A 22238-nucleotide genomic window follows, 5' to 3' on the forward strand; every position below is an offset into this window, starting at 1 on the left:
GTCACCACCTGGTTGATATATACTTGCAAAGTGCTCACTCAGTAACTCAACTATATCAACTGATGCAGTTACCTTCCTACCATCGGCATTCTTTAAAATCATTCTGCCATGTACATTTTTCCTTTTACTTGCTACATATCTAAAAAACTGTTTAGGATTCTCTTTAGTGCATGGCCAATGTTCTTTCGTAATCCTTTTTTGCTTTTCTTACCACGCTCGTCACCCTTCTGGCCTGCGCTTTATGCCGTTCATGTGCCTGCCGGTCACCTTTCTCCTTAAATTCCCTCCATAGTTGTTTCTTTTTTTGCAGCTCAAGCTTAATGGTGTTATTCATCCATTTAACCCCTACTTGATTTATTATTCTGACTTTAGGTATACAGTCAGCCATTGCTTCATGCAAACACTTCTTAACTGCCTCCCATGCACTATCAACTTCTAGTCGTCGCAGTTGTACATGCCATGGCACTGAACCAATCAAACTCCTAAGCTTGTTATACTTTCCAGCCCGATAATTCCACATGTACTCTGTCTTAATTGAAAATTCCACACATTTAGCCGCCTCCCAAGTCAAGACCATATGATCACGCTCACCAATTGGTGGCAACGTGGTCATATTGTTACAGCCAAATCCTCAGATATAATCACTAGGTCAAGCACTCTCTGACCCCTAGTATTTTCCATTACATGCTGTCACAGATAGTAATCCCTTAATAACCACATAAAATCCAATTCCATCTTCCCGTGTGTCCTCTCCTCACTCCAATCAATGCGACCATAGTTGAAATCTCCCATAATAATTACCCTCCTTCCACTCATTTCTTCTATTTGCTTGTGCATACTGTCACCACCATCTTTTCCTTCACCTGGTCTACAGCAGCACCCAATTGTATATTTAGTTCTGCTAGCCACATCACACCAAATGGCCTCAAATGTGCTCTTTTCTCTATCCTGGAATTCAACTTCTGTTCTCCTTGGCTGTAACTCATCAGCTATCATCAACAATACTCCTCTCCCCATTTTATTCTCCCTGTCATTCCTGAACACACTATATCCATCACATTCAATCCCACTAGCTATATCATCTACAGTCAGCCATGATTCACTAATACCAATAATCTGTGGTCTGGAAGTGCCAACCATGGCCAAAAACTCTTCCTTCTTGTTCCTAATACTCCTAGTATTAGTGTATATGAATTTAAGACCCCCATTAGCCCCAATCCTACCTTGATGCCTTATATTAACTATCCCACTCTGATTTGTTGTCCTTATTCGCTCGGGCATATTATATTCATTCATACATTCAACTGCCTCCCTAAGGACTGTATATCTACCCTCCCCCCTTAATAAATCTAGTTTCCCTAAATTTGCACATCCACTACATTCAGTAACACTTTCTCAAGTCTCCTTACACCGTAACCATTCAAATGCAAGCCATCCATCTTATATAGATCCTTTCGCCCATCAAACTCACTCCACACATCCACAAATTCCACACCACTCATCATGCATAACCCACGCACAAAGTCATTTGCAATTATGGCCCTCCTTTTAAACATTTCACTGTCATACCGTGGCAAAAGACTAATCATTCTAACTCCCTCACTCTTTTCTTTTGCTACCTCAAACAATTCATTCAGGTCTTCTATCATTTCCATTTTATCTCCTTTCAAATCATTCGTACCTGCCACAACAATCATTTCTTTCACCCTTTCCTTTTGCTGTCTAATAGACCCAGTTACATCCTTTATGGTCGCACCAGGTTGGTACGATTTTGTCAAATCCTCTACTAACACACCTCGTACTAACGAGTCTCCATACAGCACTCTATCCTTCATTTTGTTCATGTTCACACTCATACGCCTATTTTTCCTGTCATACTTTATTATTGGCTGGTTCAATCAGTCGACTTTTGCTCATACGCTCTAGCTGCTGTTTTGCCCTTTGTATTGCACCATTCAACAATGCGATCTCCCTCATTGCATCTATCTCATCTTTCTTTATTCTCTGTAAAACCATTAATACTATCATTCACACTCTCACAATTCTCTGGTACAACCTCGCTGTTTCTTGTCATATCCCCATTTTCTTCATTCTGAAGTTTGACAAAAATATCACACTCACGATCCGAAATACACTTCAATTCCTTATTCTCCCTACATTTTCTACACACATTCACTCGTTTATTATCATCTAACCACACTCTGACCGCTCTCCGCAAAGCGTACATTTCGCAGATAGTACACTGAATCATCTCCTTTACATTACCGTTCTTGAAAGAAGATGGCGAACCATCATTACTGGCCACCATTTTCCTTCGTACTGGAGCCATACTTACTAGTAACGTATTTTATCAAATTATAAACACCAAAAACACACAAACAGACGCACTAAGATATGTAAGGCAAACAAAACTACGCAATATTAAAGTAAATTTATCAACGATAACTGAAAATAACGCTTATCTTATCAGGAGCTTTCACGAACACTACACACTACGAATCCCTCTAGTGGCGACTTCCCGACATAGATTATGTTATACAACACTTTAGCACACTAACTACACTAATAAAACTACAATAATATACTAAAATTGCACAATTAAATCTGACAAAATATTTAATAAATCAACAAAAATCACAAATCTTTCAGGAGCTTTCCGACAGTACGTCTCTTCACCAGCTAGCCTCGACACCAACTCCTACACCAAATCCAGGGAATTAATATAACTCTTGGCACGCTTGTGTAACATGAGGCTTACAACAGGGCAGATCACAAAGGAGCGGCAAGTTGGAAAAATTGTTCCACTTAAAGGGAGGGGGGGATAAGGCAGACTACAAATTACAGGCCAATCTATGTGTCAGAAATTAAGTGGTAGAGAGAAGTTGATGAGAACTAAGATTCAGAACTGGGCTGATAATAGCAGTATTCCCTTATGATGCATAGCAGGGGTTTGTTCATGTTTTAGCAATCTCCTTGATAAGTTGAAAATCTCCGTCACTCACATCTGGATCCCCTCAAGTGCTTCTTCATCCCCATGGAATCCAGGTGACCAGATCTGCATACAGTAGACCAAATGGGGAATTATTATAGCATTACTAGGGGGGATATGCCTCCGACACCTACGGCGCCCAATCCCCCATGTTCCGGACTGGTAGGCCGATTCTTGAATCCTGATGACCTGAAAGGGATCTCCTCCCCTCTGGCATCTACCCCCCCCAGTTCCAAACTGGTAGGCCGGTTCTCCTTGAATTCTGATGACTCAAAATGGGGGTCCCCTCGGCACCCAATCCCCCCGAGTTCCGGACTGGTAGGCCGGTTCTCCTTGAATTCTGACTCAAATTTTGAACACTCAAAAGGGTAGTTCCGATCTCCCCTACCTGGGCACTGTAGGCAAGTTTACCAAACCTGCCTGTTTGGTAAACTTGCCTACTTCGGACAAACAGGCAGGTCAGCATCCATCCTGTTAGAAGAACACAGTTCTTACAAATACAAACACGATTATGGTCAATCTGGCCTTGCAGACCATATTTTGGATACATCCCACAGGATCTCCTGGAAAAAAACTACCATGCTCCACCATAGTAAATTCAATAAAGAAAGACTATTCTTTGAATCTGCATCTATACTGAGGAATCAGCCTAATTTAAACAAATACGGTTACATTAAACTTCCCAAAATTTGGGAAACTTTAATTATCAGAGATCCCTCTTTACATACCAGGCCACCTGCAAACCCAAAGAGGGCGCACCACCTAGATAGGTCTTTAGTTTCACTTTGTATTGTATTTGCATGTGTGTTTAAACAAAAAGTTTTTGTAATCCCCGAAGATGTCTCTATGACAGAGACGAAATATTGGAAGTATTAAAATTAGTTTTAATCCTTTCTCAGTGCTGTTAATATTCCATTAAACCTCTAACTTGATTTACTATCAGGACTTGAGGTATAGAGTCAGCCATTACCTCCTGCAAACACTCCTTGGCCACTTCCCATGCACTATCAACATCCAGCCCTTGCAGTTTTACATGCCATGGCACTGAACCAAGCAAACTCCTAAGCTTGTCATACTCACCAGCCTGGTAATTCCACATGTACCCTGTCTTAATTGAAAATTCCACACATTTAGCCACCTCCCAAGTCAAGACCCTATGATCACTCTCACCAATTGGTGGCAAAGTGGTCATATTCGTTACAGCCAAATTTTCAGATGCAATTACTAGGTCAAGCATTCTCTGACCCCTAGTATTTTCCATTACATGCTGTTGCAGATAGTTATCCCTTAATAACTGCATAAAATCCAATTCCTTCCTCCCATGTGTCCTCTCCTCCTTCCAATCAATGTTACCATAGTTGAAATCCCCCATAATAATTACCCTCCTTCCACTCATTGCTTCTATTTGCTTATGCATATTATCTCATCTATACCATCTATTCTATCACCTGATCTATAGCAGCACCCAATTGTATATTTTGTTCTGCTAGCCTCAATCTCGCACCAAATAGCTTCAAATGTGCTCTTTTCTCTATCCTGCAGTGCAACTTCTATTCTCCTTGGCTGCAGTTCATCAGCAATTATCAATAACACTCCTCCTCCCATGTTATTCTCTCTGTGCCCCCTGAACACACTATACCCTTCACATTCTATCCCACTAACTATATCATCTTCTGTCAGCCATGTTTCACTAATGCCAATAACCTGTGGCCAGGAAGAGCCAACCAAGGCCAAGGCCAAAAATTCTTCCTTCTTGTTCCTAATACTCCTGGAATTAGTATACGTGAAATGTATACTAATGTAAACATGATCAAGAAACAGAATCAGTGATACAATCCTTGTATCAACTGTGCAACACAAATGAAATCAATAAGCAAATATGTTTAGGACTGAATATCTAAGCCAGATAGTCTACTGCTAATTTTTTTTTTTTGTGGTTTCCATCCATGAAAGGTTATTAATAAACCTATAATACTCAATCACTGAATGAAATAACTACAGCACAAAGAGAAATAATTAAACAGCACATTTAATCATTTCAATATTTATCTCTGTCACAGACATCTTCAAAAATACAATATTAAAATTACAATAACACACAAAAACACGAGAAACAATAAGTGGAAGAAATGAAATTAGATTAATTCTTAGGTCTCCTGACCAACAGCATCCATAGAGGGGTGCCCCTCAAAAGACTTGAGTCTTTATACAGTCCAATTTCATCTTTTCCACTCCTGTTTCTTGTATGTTACAATTTTAACATTGTATAGTACACCCACAGATATGAGACCCTTCGACACTTCTGTGCATGCCAAAAGAAGGAGAATCCATTCCGATAATAGGGTAATCAATCCGTATTGTGGGATGAGTTGTTTATATTTACACATTAGAAAATTAACTTCTCTTTTATGATCATTGTAGTTTTTAAAGTGATAATTATTTTGCTTGTATAACAGTTGGAGGATTTTATGTATAAAATTCTTTGCATGTTATGATTATGGGGCAACTCTGTCTCCACCACTCACAACCCACCAACTACAATGAACTGCCGCTACCATCACCACCTACCGCCCACCACCATCACTAGTATTTTCACAGACAATCACAAACATCCATGCCCATGGAGGGATTCGAGCCTGCAGACTTTTGGCTGGAGAGTGGATATGCTAACCACTCAGCCAACCAGGCCAGTTATTTATAAATGTTTTGAAAATGAATTGTTTTACAAATGAATAATAATTTTTATTAGACTAGAAATGTATCTCTTCATGAATTCTAGTTTCAGCAAGACAGAACACCATAATTTTGTACTGGCAGTTCAAAAATATGTCAACACCAAGAAGATAGACCGAAAGGAACTCAGAAACAGCATCCACTACATTTTACTGACCATCATATAGTGTAAACCTTTCAATGTAACAATGCACTGTGGAGTATCATCAAATAGAATACCAGTGAACAAAAAAAATATGAAACAATAGAATAACTGAAAGCAATTTACACTGATTTCAAAATATTATGCCACACAATACTAAGAACCATGAATCACTGCAACTGGCAGTATACATTCAGTATACATTGTGAATGTAGAATAATGGTGTCTGTACACATACAGTTCAGGTTTGATATACTGATATATCATGTTCTTGATGGATGTAATATACACATTACTTTAGAAAGCATTTTTAATACAGCTATCCAACACCACAGAGGAATCAATTTGTTAGTCAGATAATTAAGGGGTTGGTTAGCTGGAGGTGCAGTTATATGGCTGCTATACCAAAGTCAATTGAAACACTAATCCATATAAGAGTTGGCTAATTTAATGTTCAGTTATTTGAAGACTGGATAATTGAAAGATCAGTACTGTATTTCATTTCTATACACTACCTAATGTATCCTTGGGAAAGAGACCTATGGCAGCTTGAAGATGGATTCACACATTTAGAAATGTTCCGTAGCAGACAGGAATATAAGAGTATACTACATTCAAAATTAACAAACAGATCAATTTGGAAAAAAATTGATAGGAAACTAGAAATTATATGCTCTATTATTAAATTATCCTATGCCACCTTAAAAAAAGGTATTCAAGACAATAATGCAATTTTTTGACTCCATAATAATATAATTATAATAAAAATTTTATTTAAATAGAATTAACAAAAAGAATTATGTACACTATGCTAATTAGACAACAGATGATACATCACAGAATGTCTTAAGGGAATTGTTCCAGGGAGTATTAAAAGTCTTTGCCATCCATGTTTAAAATGAGCTTTGTAGAAGGAAAGGTCCCCAGAATGATTGAAGGATGATGAAACCACTCCACAAGAGTGAGAGAACAATAAGACTGAATTCAAATGTTATCCTGTGCTTCAGTAAAAGATTATTTCCCTCATGTATAATGTTTATTATCATATGTCTATCTGCAGGAAAAATATGACTAGGCACTCAAAGAATGTTAAATCAAATAACAACCCTTGAATGGCACTTGGAGCACTCAGTGCTTTATTGTTAAAAAGTTATTTAATTAAGCCAAAATGAACTAACTAAAGTATACATGTATACCAAAACTGTTCTGTTATAATCATCATCATTAAAAACCCTTAACAAGCCAAAGGGCTTAACAACCCTTTGAGAGTCCTATTCTTCCTCAGAAACTTCTGCCACTCTTTTCTATTTTTTGCCTTAGTCATCCAATTACATTCCCCAATAGTTTTGGCACCTTCTGTCACATGATCCTCCCATCTAGTTCTTGGTCTTCCTCTAGATCTATTACCCCCTGAGATACACAAAGACTTTCTATACTGGTCTTAGGTCTTCCATTCTTATTAAGTTGCCAGCCCATGCAGGCAACCAATTTTTGTGAATGTAATCATATCTAGTTCCCTAAACAAATCATACAGTTCATTATTATACCTTATTGTCCATTCATTATTTACTTTATCATTCTGTTATAAAGAAAACTGAACTAAATATGGAAATATCTATTTAATAATAACTGATCACAATTTTGACCACATTACTGAAAACCATACTTGTGGTTATAATCACCATTCCTCTTCTCTGTCATGCTTCCTAAAGATGAAATTTTTCACAAATGAATAGCTTGTTTACCTACCTATTACTAGAATTTCGGGAATCCTTACGTGCATTGTCATACCAAGTCAGAATTTTTTCTTAATGTAGTATCAATGAATTAAGAAAAAATAAAAATAAAGATCAGTACAGTTTTGGATATAATACCCTCTCAAAATGTTCTATTACTAGTAATTTATGAAATCAGTAATATATGGAATACTTTTTTCCCAAACCTGAAACATGGACAGTATTTTTGGATAGATGTTTCACCAGCACCGCATCACCTAGCATCATAGATCTGACAAGGGGTACCGAACACACTCAAGGAATAATATAAGTTAAAATGTTTAATTTTTAAACTATCGAATACGTACCTCCAAAAATTTGGGAGATCTAGTATGCAGACTAAAAAAACCATTGGGACCTAGCTAGTGTTGTAGTTTCTCGAGTTATGAGTTCGTTTCTTACTAAGGCTGTAACTCGTCCGTTATATTAAAAAGCAAATTTTTCACCTCATCGAAAGATTATATACAGTATATAATACAATATTTTCTGTTAATCCTCGGCATAAATGGTATAAAAGAAAGGAATGAAAAATACAGAATCCCATAGAGAATAATCCTTAAATAAAAAATAATAATAATATTAGGATAAATAAACGCGACTGAGTGCTCACCCGCAGTAGTGCTGCAGGAAGACACAACTTACGCGTTTGTTTATATAGATTATAACCAGGGTTCACTGATAAATCACTGATATGAGTTGCCATACGCAATTGCAAATAAAATATGACTGGAAAATCGTTAAAAAGAAATTTATGCATTTCATTTATAAAATATTAATGTAAGCTTTTATTCGGCATCTTTACATAGCATTAAAATAAAGTCTGCTTCTTTTTCTTTTAATAAAAAAAAAAATTATATCTTACCTCCCTAATTCTTTCAAACAAGATAACTGATAGTGAACAGAAATGAGAAACTTTAATCCAGCATTCATCTCTACATACATAGGATATTTCATATAGTAAAAGAATAAGGTACAATGATTTAATCCATGTGAAAAACAAGTACCGGTACACGACACCACAATATGCCAATCATACCTTCTTAACCAGTCCCGACTGTACTCTTCGTTATCATTTTATTTCGCATTCCGCCAATCCAGACAGTTATCTAACACGGCGTGTGTATCCTCGCACTAATATCAAATTTCTCCACTAGGTGAAGAAATGATACCGTTTTGAGACTTTAAATACAATAATTTCCATACCTTAAAAAAATTGGATATTTCATTAAGACAGGACAGTCTATCTTTTAACATCTTAAATATTTACAATCAAGCTTAAATGTAACATAAGCGTGTGTGTGTGTGTGTGTGTGTGTGTGTGTGTGTGTGTGTGTGTGTGTGTGTGTGTGTGTGTGTGTGTGTGTGTGTGTGTGTGTGTGTGTGTGTGTGTGTGTGTGTGTGTGTGTGTGTGTGTGTGTGTGTGTGTGTGTGTGTGTGTGTGCGCGCCGCGCTGGATTTATAAATCAACATGGAACAGAGAAACTTAGACTATTCGGTAATTATTTTTATTATTATTTACAATCCCTGACTTGAGAGATGCCTTGGAGAGACTAGATATAAAAAATCATGTGGACCAGATAACATACAAGGAATTATGATTAAACATCTTCCTTCCCTAGCCCTAGATTGGCTACTTCGCCGATACAACAATATCTTAAAACAAGAATATGCTCCAAAAGACTGGTAGACAGCCTCAATCATACCAATCTTAAAGCCTAACACACTTCAAGACCAACCAGTAAGTTATAGACCAATTTCACTGACTTCATTTCCAGGAAAATTGATCAAAAATATGATACTCCAATGTTTGAATTACTATATAAACAAAAATAGTATACTACCACATTTTCAGGCTGCCTTTAGAAGAAATCACTCAACAACTGATCAACTTTTCTACTTAACCCAGACAATTCAAGATAACTTCCAGACCAAACCTACCAAATCCACCATTGCAGCTTTTATAGATTTTAGCAATGCCTTTGACAAGGTGTGGAGCCAGAAACTCTTTTCCAAACTTTGTCATATTGGAAGAAAAGGAAAAGTTCTAAACTGGATTTATGACTTTCTAAGAAATAGAACAATTCGAGTTAGAATAAGTAATACCTTTTCCAAGAAAGTGAAAATAAGATAGAAACTCCCTCAAGGCAGAATTTTGAGCCCACTCCTTTTTTCCATTTAGACGAACGACTTAGATAAAAATAAAATAAAGAAACAAAGATAGTTATGTTTGCTGATGATTTGGTCCTATTCTCAGTTCACAACAACAACTTGGAACAGCAGAAGGTCACTAAAACAAAGCCATTGCAAGTTTAATTATACTGTGAAAACCAAAAAATCAACATTAACCCTACTAAATCAGAAATTTGTGTATTTACCATTAATAACCACCTCAGAAAGTGGATGCAAAAATTAAGCTAAACAGTCAACTAATTACCTTTAATGAAAACCTCAAAATATAGAACTGAAAATAACTAACAGTATTGGATGCAATTTATACCATGCAGAATTAATACCATTAACACAGCACTGCAATATTTGGATAAACAAAACCCAAAAGAGTTTATATTTTTCACAGCTTCCTTAGCAATCCTTCGAGCTATTAAGAACTGCTACACTAGCCATAAAGAAATATAATGGCCACAACATCCAGTGATACTACAGATTTCAATCTTTTTCAAACCACTCAAAAAGAAAACATAAAAAGAACGATCCTTCAGGACGTGATTCACCACCAGTATTCAGTAGAAGAACCAGGAGATAGCATCAACTCCAGGTTTAATTGTTGTGCTATTACCATGATCTATCTAGCCTCAAGACTGGCCACACAAGACCAATCAAGTTTAGCAATGCCATAAAAGTCTTCCCCATCTGTAACATCGAGGAACCATCGCCAATGCATTTACTAAATTGTACGAATATTTCCAAATGCGAAATTTGTAACAACCCGGAAAGGGGGCTACATAAAATACATAAATTTGACCTCTATGATCTGGTGTAATAATACCATGGGATAATAAAATTTAAAACATTTAAACAAAAAAAAACGTGTGCGTGGTCCTGTCGTTGGCTTGACATCGACGAAACAAAAGTCTCAGTTTCTTCCATCCTACTTTGAGGATCTCTCCTCAACAAAAAGAAAAAAAAGCAAGTCATTACTACTGAAACCCAGGATCAAACCAGGGACCTTAAGATCGTCAGTCTAATGATCTCCCAACTGAGCTGTTTCGGCGTCTATGCCAGTCTGGTTGACCGAATGGATAGCGTATCCGTTTTCCAGCCAAAAGGCTGCGGGTTCGAGTCCCGCCGTGGGCATGGATGTTTATTGTCTGTGAAAATAATAATGGTGGTGGTGGTAGACAGTACATGGAATTGGTGTAGATGATGATGATGGTAGTTGCGGTTCACTGTAGCTGGTGGATTGGGGGGGGGGGAAGACGAAGAGTTGCGGAGTAGGTACCCTTCCTTGATAAGTCTTTGGATTCCTTGGAGGTGTGACGCCTTCAAGGAGTCCATGGATAGCGAAGGGGGCACACAATCTACTCTCTTCACTACCCAATCTTCCGTCTACGCATAGTGCCATTATCCAGCGTCTACTAATAATGCCACTTACCGCCCAATAATAATATTTTGTCTGTAAATTAGGAGTGTTCTCTGCCAGATATCCCTGGACGAAGATGAAAAATACAGTTTCAGGCAGAAAAACAGTGCTATCTCCCAGTGGCATAGCTAAGCGGGTGCGGAAGGTCCGCCCTGGGCGGCACTTTGAACCTTTTTTGAGCTTTTGCAGTTAATTCTAAAATACAGTCTTGATAACTCAGTTCCAAATATTGTAATACTACTGCGAATTTTCTTCACAATTGCTGTAACTGTTGCCAGTTGTGAGAGGAGTTTTTCTAAATAAAATTGATTAACAGACTTCGACAATGTCATCGACGATTTTGCTAACAGAAAAGCAAGGAAAATAACATTTTAGAATGTTGAAATTAAAGTTTTACTTCAAAAATAAGCATAGTGTTTTAATTTCTTTCCCTATACGACATTTTGACTTTTTGTAGTATTTTTGGTGTGTATTGAGAGAAGCGGCAAACTCATGGACCGCCCCAGGCAGCAATAGCCCTAGCTACACCACTGCTATCTCCTGACAGAGGTAGCGGGGTTTTTCAGACTAAATGACCTTCCACTGAAAAACTCATATAATGATTCTTCTTTTTACAATGAGAATCGACAACAAATCCAGTCGAGGTGAAAATTTCTAGTCGGTCATTCAATTTTGCCAAGGCGGCTCTAAATCAATGCACGATGCTGATTAGAACTACATCTTACATGGAGTGAAATAATACAGTTAGTGACTGAAAACGGTTCAATGCAGATGATATTTTAAGTAAACAATTTTTATTAAAAAAAAATTAACTCATACGTTTCGTTCTACAAAAGAAGTAAGAAGAACTGTTTTTTCTCTAACTTATGGAAAGGCATTTCGGCTTGTGTAATAGGTAGAAACGCCTGGAGAATAATGTAGAGAGCAGTTATGACTGAACTGAACTTTTTATAGTTTCTCATATTTTTAGGAGTGCACAAATCTAATTCTGTGAAACAATCAATTTATCATGGAAAGTGAAGTCAATAATTGATTTCAGTGAATTTCATGTCTTCAAGGAGCAATAAGATGTTTACAAGAAGTCTGGTGGAATAAGCTATGAGAGGGCAGACTACATGCAGATCAGCATAATTTTATAGAATATATTTTAAACTGCAATTCGCTATGTCCACTCTTTCATTGTTACTATATTCAATAATCTTCTTCATGTAGCTTCCTTAGTGAGTAGGTGCAGCACCATGTCCTTCCAGTTCTCTCTCTGTTGGTGGCTTTCCTTTTTGTTTCTGCATAGCCATGTGATCCTGTCCATGATCTTATATCTTCAAGCCATGTCCTTCGTATTTTACCTCTTGATCCTTTTCCCATAACTTTTCCTTCTAAAACTGTTAGTAACCTCTGTCCCGCTAAATCTCTCAATACATGTCCCGCCAATCTCATCTTTCTCTGGATCATTTCCTGTAATAAAGATCTCTCTGTTCTCATTCATTTCATCTGTTGTCTTACTCTCTCTCTCTTCTTGAATACCTAGGTCTCACTTCCATATGTGAAAACTGGCCACACCAATGTTCTTATCATTCTTTTATTTGTCTCAATACTCACAGAACTTCCGAGCAGATCTTTATTTTTCCAGAAGTCATTTTTATCAATGGCTGTTCTTATTTTTATTTCTTTATCTTGCTTTCCATCTGCAGTAAAGTAGGTCCATAAATATTTGTATTCTGTTGTATGTTCAATTTTCATATTGTTTATGAATATTTCTGGCTGGGATCTGTTTTCTTTTGAGATTTTCATAAATTTGATCTCTTTTTTGCATTTATATATCTAATCCAAACTCTTTTCCTTCTTCAATTAGTATCTGCAGTAATTTGATTAATTTGTTTCTGTTTTCTGCTATTAGAATGGTATCATCAGCATATCTAAGATTGTTGTATTTTATACCATTGATACTAATTCCTATTTTTCGTTTTTCAATCTTTTTCATCACTGTCTCACTGTAAATATTAAATAGATTTGGTGAAAGGATGCAGCACTGTCTAACTCCTCTTTTTATTTTCACCTACAGAAATCTTAGAGTTAAACAGCTGCATTTTCTGTGTGATGTAAATCATTTCTATAATCCTTAGTGCATGATCTTCTGTGTCTAACTTATCCAATATGTTGAACATTTTATTGTTTTACCGGCCACAGGCTTTCTGAAAGTCTTTCAAGCATATGTAAATGTTTTCCTATTTCTGTCGAGTGATATTTTTAATATTAATATTTTTAGTTCCAGGATAGCATTAATGGTTTCCATTCCTCTTCTAAAGCCTTTCTGTTTTTCACTCAATTCACCCATTAAGGCTCTTTCAATTTCTTTGTTAACAATGGCTAAAATAATTTTAGATACATGGGATATTAGGCTCACAGTTCTGTAATCCTCACGATTTTGTGCATTATTTTTCTTTGGAATTGGTATGCAGATAGATTTAAAAATCTCACGTAGTTCTATTGTTTTATAGATGTCCTGAATGGATTCCACTAAATAGTTGGTATTATAGTCAGCCAAAGTTTTCAACAACTCAGCCAGGATATTATCACACCGAGGGGATTTATTATTAGGAAGATTCTTAATTACATGTTCTATCTCCTTTCTTGTCGGTAGAGTGGTATCTGTTGTTATATTTAACTTAAGGTGTCGTGAATCAACTATCACGTTACCATTATCATCATATCATAGAAATCTAATAAGTACTTCACCCATCTTCCATTTATCTTTTCCTTATCAATGATTATGTTTCCATCTTTGTCCTTGATGTTATTAGACTGTGTGCGTTTTGCTTTTCCATTAAATTCTTTCACTTTCAGGAATGCCTCTCTGATTTCCTTCATATTTTGTAATTCTTTTATATCAATACACTGTCTATTTATCCAGTTCTTTCAATCTCCTGCATAACTGATTCTTTTATCCAATGTTTTGTACTTTAATCTTTCTTCTTCATTTACTCCTCTTTTCCATGTTCTTCTTCCATCGATAATGTTGATTACTTCCTGTGTTATCCATGGTTTTTTCTTTCTTTCGACTTGTTTATTGATGTGGTTTTTAGCAGATGTTATGATAGCTGCTTGTAATCTATTCGACAGACAGGGTTCATTTTCGTTTTGCAACTGTAAAAAGAGCAGTTCTGAAACAGTTTCATTAAATTTTGATTTTACTATTGGATTTTGTACCATTTACATATTCCATTTTAGGGGTTGTCATCTTTTAATTTTTATTGTTTTCAGGCGAATATTCATCTTCATTTAGACCCGTTTATGATCAGATCCACAGTCAGCACTTGCCATCACCTTTGAGTTCCGTATTCCATTGAAGTAACGTTTACTGACCACAATATAGTCTAATTGATTTTTGAATCTTCCATCCGGACTTTATCATGTGTATCTTGTTGTTAGTTTTTGTTCAAAATAAATGTTAGTTATGATGAGACTGTGGCTGTTTCAGAAATCAATCAGTTTTGTCCTCTCTCATTCCGAATTCGAAGTCCAAATGGACCCACGTGTGTAAATGTTCTCGCTGATCCAACTTTTGCGTTCCAGTCACCGTAGCACAAATAACTCGATCTTTCTTTCTTCCAACTTCCTTTATAAACCATCCTGTTTCATCACACATGATATCTATTTCTGCTTCCTCATTCTGTTCTGTATGAGCATATATTTGAATTATCAGCATATCTCTAGGTTTAGACTTCACTAGAATTGCCATTACTCTAATTTTTTGATGACATTGATAATGTTTTTATTAGTTTTCTTCTCTACAGTGAATGCTGCACCTCTCCTTGATATTTCACCACCTGAAGTGTATACTTTATATATCATGCAATTTGGAAGTGTTAACTCAAAATCTGATGATTCTTTCCAAAATGTTTCACTTATTCCTAGTATACTAATATTCAATCTTTCTCATCACATTAGCCAATTTCCTACATTTATTCAATATTCTTGCATTCCAAGTAGCAACACTCAAGCAATTTCTGCGTTGAGTTTCTTTATAACAGTCACGGACTAACGATACTGCAGGGCCTGCTACATCACCCTGACACCACCATTCCGGGCATATTGAGACTTCTCAGAATTTATTTCTTTTCTGTTTAGACATGATGCTTTAGATAGCGACAATTTTTGCGGAATGGACCGCCAGAACCATACAATATCACTGACCAAATTTTTCTAATGACAGATAAAATTATAAATTAAAAATAAATCGTTTAACGCCTTTTATTCTTCGAGAGAAAAAGTCGAATTCCTATAGCTCTAAATGAAGACAAATAGGTACCCACGTGTTATATTTCCTCGTACCCACGAGGAAAAATATTCAATGCTAGCTATCAATGAACCATGAATTTTGAGAGAGAAAGTGTGTATGACACAACTGCCATCATGTAGCTGCCCTGAAACTTAACACTTGTATAAATGTCTGTAATGGTATGATTCTCGAACGTTTTTTTTTTCATTTAAGAAAGAAAGATTAAAACCTTGATTTTCCCAGATGCCTGCACCAAAGACAACTGATGCAAATAAATTTGGTCCCTGCCATATTATTGTTATTATTTGAACGGTGTCTCCTTGGAGTCAAAAGACTCATCGCGGGAGAGCCGACATTGACACACTAACCAATATTACACAATATCCGTCATACCTCTCCTTAAATTCATTCACAGTTGAAGCATTCACAACCACCTCTGGCAAAGCATTCCACCCATTCACAACCATCCAAGTAAAAAATCTAGTCCCAACACCCTTGTTAACCACATTCTTACACAATCTCCAGGGATGGCCCCTCGTTCTCTTACTTCCTGCACTGGTCTTAAAAATATCATCAGTATCAATCCTGTAAAATCCCTCTAACAATTTAAATACCTCTATCATATCTCCTCTCCTACGTCTATCACTAGTTTTTGGAGCCCAGAGATAATCAATCTATCCTCATAGAGAACATCCCACAGACCTGAAACAATCTTTGTAACCCGCCTCTGAATCCTCTCCACCACTTCCGCATCACAAAGAAATCCTGGCGACCATATCTGTACACAATAATCCAAATGCGGCCTAATTAATGCCTTATAGAGTAGAAGAATAACCTCCTTATCCCTGCTTGTTAGTGTGTTCCTCAACAACTATGTAATTTGATGTGATGTTTTGGCAATCTGTGCAATATGCTCTTTAAGCTTAAGTTCTTTGTCCACAATAACTCCCAAGTCTCTTGTCTCATCAACTTCTTGCAGTTCAGTTTCGTTAATATAGTAAACAGCATGCGATGTGATCCTCCCGAAGTGCATCACCTTACACTTAGCCATGTTGAACTGGCAGCCATTTACATTAGTCCATGCCTTTAGCCTATTTAAGTCATCCTGTAAGATATTTACATAATTTGAATTGATTATCGCTCTTCCCAATTTTGCATCATCAGCAAACAAGTGGATATTTCCATTCAAGGTATTTCCAATATCATTGATGTACATATTAAACAATAGAGGACCAAGCACTGAGCCCTGAGGTACACCACTAGTCACTTGCCTTTTCCTGGACTCAGCTCCTCCGTAAACCACTCTTCGATATGTGTCCACCAGCCATCCTTTAATCCAAATCACCATCTTCGGATCCATACCCATTTGCTCTAATTTATGTAACAGAATTCTATGTGGATTCCTGTCAAATGCCTTTGCAAAGTCAAGCAGTATCACTGAGTAAGGATTTCCTTTATCCAACTCCACTGTTACTTTATTATGGAAAGTAAGCAAATTACTTAGGCAAGAACTACCCTTCACAAAACCATGTTTCCCCTTATAAAGTATCATATTGCTATCCACGCAGTCCTGAATTCTAATTTTTACCAATTTCTCAAAAATCTTAACCACCACTCCAGATATATTGATTGGTCTATAATTTGCAACCTCAGTCTTAGAGCCTCCCTTGTGAAATGGAACTATTTTCCCCTCTTTCCACTCTATTGGCACATTACCAGAACTGAGGCTTAAATTAAACATCCTGGTTAGAGGAGTTGCTAATTCTCTTGCACATTCTCATAACACATGGGCCGATATGTCATCTAACCCAACGGCAGTGTTAGCATTAAGATTTTTTGATATATCAAGCACCTCAATTTCGTCTATCTCTAGACTCTCACCAGTCAATGGCACATTTGGCACTGCATTATCACTACCACGATGGTAAAATTTTGCGAAATGATCACTAAGCAACTCAACTATTTGATTAGCTTCTGTAATTTCCCTACCATCAACACTTTTTAAAGTAATATTTCCATGGATATTCTTCGTTTTACTAGCCACATAGCGAAAGAACTCTTTAGAGTTTCTTTTGGATTCATCAGCTAGCTTCCTCTCATAATTAGCTTTGGCTCTCCTTACCATACAGGTTACTCTCTTTGCCTGTACCTTGTATCGCTCATTGGAACACCTTTTTCTTTATACGTCCTCCACAACATTTTATCTGCAACACCTGTTTAATAGTATTATTCATCCATTTTACTCCTACTTGATTTCTCCTTCTGACTCTGGGAATACAGTCTGATACAGCTTTCTTGAAATACTCCTTAAGAATCTCCCACGTACCATCGACATCTCTCCCCTTGAAATTCTCATGCCATAGTACAGCTTTAAGCTGACTTCTCAGCTTGTCATAATCACCAGCCTTGTAATTCCAATATATCCATTCTTAATAGAATATTCAGCACATCTTACAGTCTCCCAGGTCAAAACCACATGATCGCTTTTCCCAAGTGGAGACATTGTAACTAAATTACTTACTGATATATTCTCCGATGTTATGACCAGATCTAACACTCTAGAATCTCTTGTCCCTTCCATCAAATGCTGTCTCAGGTTATTATCTTTTAACAGCTGTATAAGCTCCATTTCCGTTGTTCGTTGTGAATTCCTTCCCCCAATCTATGTCCCCAAAGTTAAAATCCCCCATAATAATTACTTGAGTTTAACTCATCATGCTAATTTGCCAATACATGCTATCTACATTCTCCCTTATTTCTCTTGGATTATAGCAACAACCAATTACATATTTGTTGCTGTAATTACATATATACACGCATGTCTCGAAAACAATTTTAAAGATTAATACTGTAAAGCATATTTTAATAATCTCAATTTCAATATAATTAAGCATATATATATATATATATATATATATATATATATATATATATATACATACACACACACACATCATGCATAATTTTCTGAAAATTGCGTTTGCATTCGGTGAGCTAAGCAGGCAAAAGAAAGCCCGTTGTAAGTTCCATTCTAATAACTGACTAGCAGACGTTTTCTAGCCGGCTTTATTTGTCTGGCTGGTCGATCTCTAGCAATGACAAGTAGGGTTATTTCCCCACCCTCCGTAAACTCGTCTTTATAATTTCTGGACTCAAGAAAATCATCTATACTTCATACTATTTCAGATAATAACATATACTGTTAGGGATAGGCTGACCATATATATTTAAGACAAAATCGGGACATTGGGATGGCAAAAACGGTACAGGGTTATGTAACATTCATGAAAAAAGTAAGATGATAAAAAAAATTACATAACATACTGAGCTTACGATTATTCTTCAGTGACAGAACCCATTCAAAAATTTAGGTAGACATACAGAGGCAACTGTATTTTATCACGATCGTATCATGAATATTTCTCCGATGAAATGATCTTATGCAGTAAATTTCGGTCTTTCAACACCTTATCCTAGAACTTCTCGCACACCATGGCACAGTTTTTGTCCTACAACTTACATAGCCCTCATTGTCTCAACACTGAATCTAGATTTTCTCCTTTGACCACAAACTGTTCATAACAGAAAATCAGGGGAGAATGCTGGTCTTGATACTCAAGCTTGCTCTTGTTATCGTTCAGGGAGTGAGAAATGTGATTGAAGTCTTATTAGAGGAATAATGAATTAATGACCAATTAAAACTATATATTTAGAAATTTATGTACATTTAATCATACAAATATAACATTTATTTTACAAATGATATTCTATCTTTTTCAATTTAGCTACTTGAATACAAATTCTACCCTACCGTTCTTCTTTATGAACTAGTCAATAATATCGTCATTAAAAGTTGGTTGTAACTTAATTTTACCAAGCAAAGCACACTTGTAAAGGCTGACTGAAGCTCACTGGCTAGAGCTACTTTAACTGGCCTGTGTTTAATACGACGTGAACAGAGCGGAAATGGCTATGCGCGCGCATGAAATCACGGTGCTGCAGCGAGGACCTGAAAGTTCTTACAACCGAGAAAGCAAAGGTAGCTTTGACTAGACGAGCAAGTTTTGCTTTGTGTATCAAAGGCTGATACACAACTGAAAGTTCAATTATTGCCGCACAATTTTAAGACGTCTTCTGTCTACAAAAATAAAAGCTTAAATGGAATGCTTATAAATGTATGCAAGTAGTATGGGAGGCACTTCTGACCAAATGCTTCCTGTGGGCGTGGCTTCCTGACGTCATTGTGAGTGTCGTCATGAGTTTGGAATTTCTCTGTGGGTATATGTGTCACTGGCTTCAGTTCTTGTGTTTTGGTTCGCGTATGGAATTGTGGGGGATTTTTTTGGTTCGCCTATGGAATTATGGGTGATGATAGAGATAAGGATTCGTGTTGTGATTGGTGGGACACTTTAAACCAAATACTTCCGGTGTGCGTGGCTTCATGGGTGTGGAATGTTTGGAATTTCCCTGTGGGCATATGTGTCACTGGCTTCAGTTCTTGTGTTTTGGTTCGCGTATGGAATTATGGGTGATGGTAGAGATAAGGATTCGTGTTGTGGGTGTGTGTTGTTTTCAGATGTAGATAAGTGACGTCAATTGTTATTTGTAAATAAGTGACGTTGTTGTTTTGAATGGAAAGGATGATATTAGTGTATAAGAAATCGTGTCTTGATTGGGGGGACACTTTAAACAAGATCAAGATAACATAAGGAATTGTGACGCGAATGTTTGTTGTTGTTATTGATTTTGGAATTTCGCTGGGGCCCTTGTCTGTCAGAAATATCACGTGATGTTTTTGGTTCGTTTATTGCCTTGTGGGTGGTATATAGAGATAAGAATCGTGACATCATGTGTTTGGAAATTCACAGTTTCGAGGTTTTCTGAATAATTTAATTATATGCTATGTCACTCAAACATACAGTTTTTTTTTCTTCTATAGATGGTTGTACTAATTTTCCAATACATTTTGAGGTATTTCTTTCCTGTTATACGGTGGGATTCTTAGAGTAAGTCGTGATGGCGGCAGTCTTTCGAGCTTTTCTGAATAATTAATTATATACTTAAAATACTTGTCCTTAAACACACACAAACACACATACACATAAAAAAATCGCTAATGTATCCATGTTGATACTCTAATATATATCCTATGATTATTCTTATGGGGAAAAAAAACTATTCAGTATTAGAATTACGCTTACCAAAAAACATACGAGCAGTTGTTATGTTTAAGTTAAAAAAGTACTTACAGCTTTCCAGATGACTCTTCTAAATACGAATATTCCAAAATAGTTGAATTTTATATCCACAACACAACACAAACACCACAAAGAATGAAATTTCTGTAAATACTGTAACCTGAACTAGTTACTTCGTCCTTTAGATTACAGACCGTAGATGCTGTGGTTTCGTCATTTGCAATATCCCCCAGCGAGCGGTTTTCTTCAAAGGGGATGACATGAGTCACATCCGTAAATTGGGATATTGTCAAAAGGTAGCATTTCCTCAAGTTTGGATATTTATCAAATACATATGACTAAGGGATTAGTATCCACATGTTTGAATGACACATTCTAAATTTATTCATTCTTCGTTACCGTCGGAATTCATTGGTGTAGTAAATTAATGCTTACATTTAATTTTAATTTAGAGTACTATCCGATTGGTTGTCTGTATTAATTCTTTCCCACTGTTGCCCAAGTCTGGTGGGAAAGTCTATGCGCCGTTTTGTTTAGGTTAAGTGTTATTTCCGGTTTCGAATTCCGATTGTTGTTAGAGTATGGAATTCTGACAAGTGAAATTATTATTATTATTATTTTTTTTTTTTTTCAAATTGAATGGTTATTTTCTGTATTTTACTTTTAAAGGTCATTTTCTAACAGAATAACTGAGCAGAATTAATAAATATATAAAGTATATGTGAATTTATTTTCCAACACTGAATATTTCTCATTACGCCTTATCTTAAAGTTGCCCAAGCTTGGTGGGAAAGTCTATGCGCCGTTTTTGTTTAGGGTAAGAGTTATTTCCGGTTTCGAATTCCGATTGCTGTTAGAGTATGGAATTCTGACAAGTGAAATTATTTTTTTTTTTCAAATTGATTCGTTATTTTCTGTATTTTACTTTTACAGGTCATATTCTAACAGAATAACTGAGCAGAATTAATAAATATATGTGAATTTATTTTCCAAAACTGTATATTTCTCAGTAAGTCATATCTTTAAGGTATCTATCTTATCCGATCGCCTTTTGTTGTACGTAGGTGAGAAATTGTGTGTTTTGTTTCGAACTCTTGGTTTCCATTGGGAAATTACCAATATAACTATTAATTTTACCTTCGATTCCTTGTGCTCTTAACCTATTTCTGTAAGTAGAATTTATTTGTGAATTATTTTCCCACATTGTTAATTTTCATTAACCTTGTTTGTAGATAACGAACAAATAAGACTTAATTCAATGAATCAAAAAAAAAAAATTCTCTGGTTACTTTGTGGCATGAAATTTCACAAGGAAAAAAAATGTTATCTTCCTTCTTAAATTTGTATAACACATATACGACACCCAATTTGTTCATTTAAATTTACACATTTTATTGAACGAAATATTATTTACTGAATCTAACAATACAGAAAATAAATAAATTGAAAAATACATCAAAGGTTCTTCCATGGTTGTGGAATTGCCATCGTATGGTTTTGACAATGTGACTGTCATCTGAAAGT

The 22238-nt window shown here is 36.2% G+C and overlaps 1 protein-coding gene across 3 annotated transcripts in view; it reads right to left on the bottom strand.

The window, feature by feature from the left end:
- Positions 1-8750, bottom strand: part of cdi (serine/threonine kinase) — a 276437-nt gene extending 267687 nt beyond the window's left edge. Inside the window, exon 1 of one of the 3 annotated variants that reach the window (XM_090415955.1) lies at positions 8676-8750. The gene's annotated coding sequence lies outside the window, so the exon portion shown is untranslated. Of the gene's footprint in view, positions 1-7947; positions 8123-8501 lie in introns of those variants that run through there. The other 2 variants (XM_090415954.1, XM_090415953.1) reach the window with 2 other exon arrangements.
- Between the last annotated feature and the right edge of the window lie 13488 nt (positions 8751-22238).

Source organism: Typopeltis vanoorti, chromosome 3, assembly GCF_054136105.1.
Source record: "Typopeltis vanoorti isolate ZY-2024b chromosome 3, IOZ_Tvanoo_1.0, whole genome shotgun sequence".
Classification (NCBI taxonomy): domain Eukaryota; kingdom Metazoa; phylum Arthropoda; class Arachnida; order Uropygi; family Thelyphonidae; genus Typopeltis; species Typopeltis vanoorti.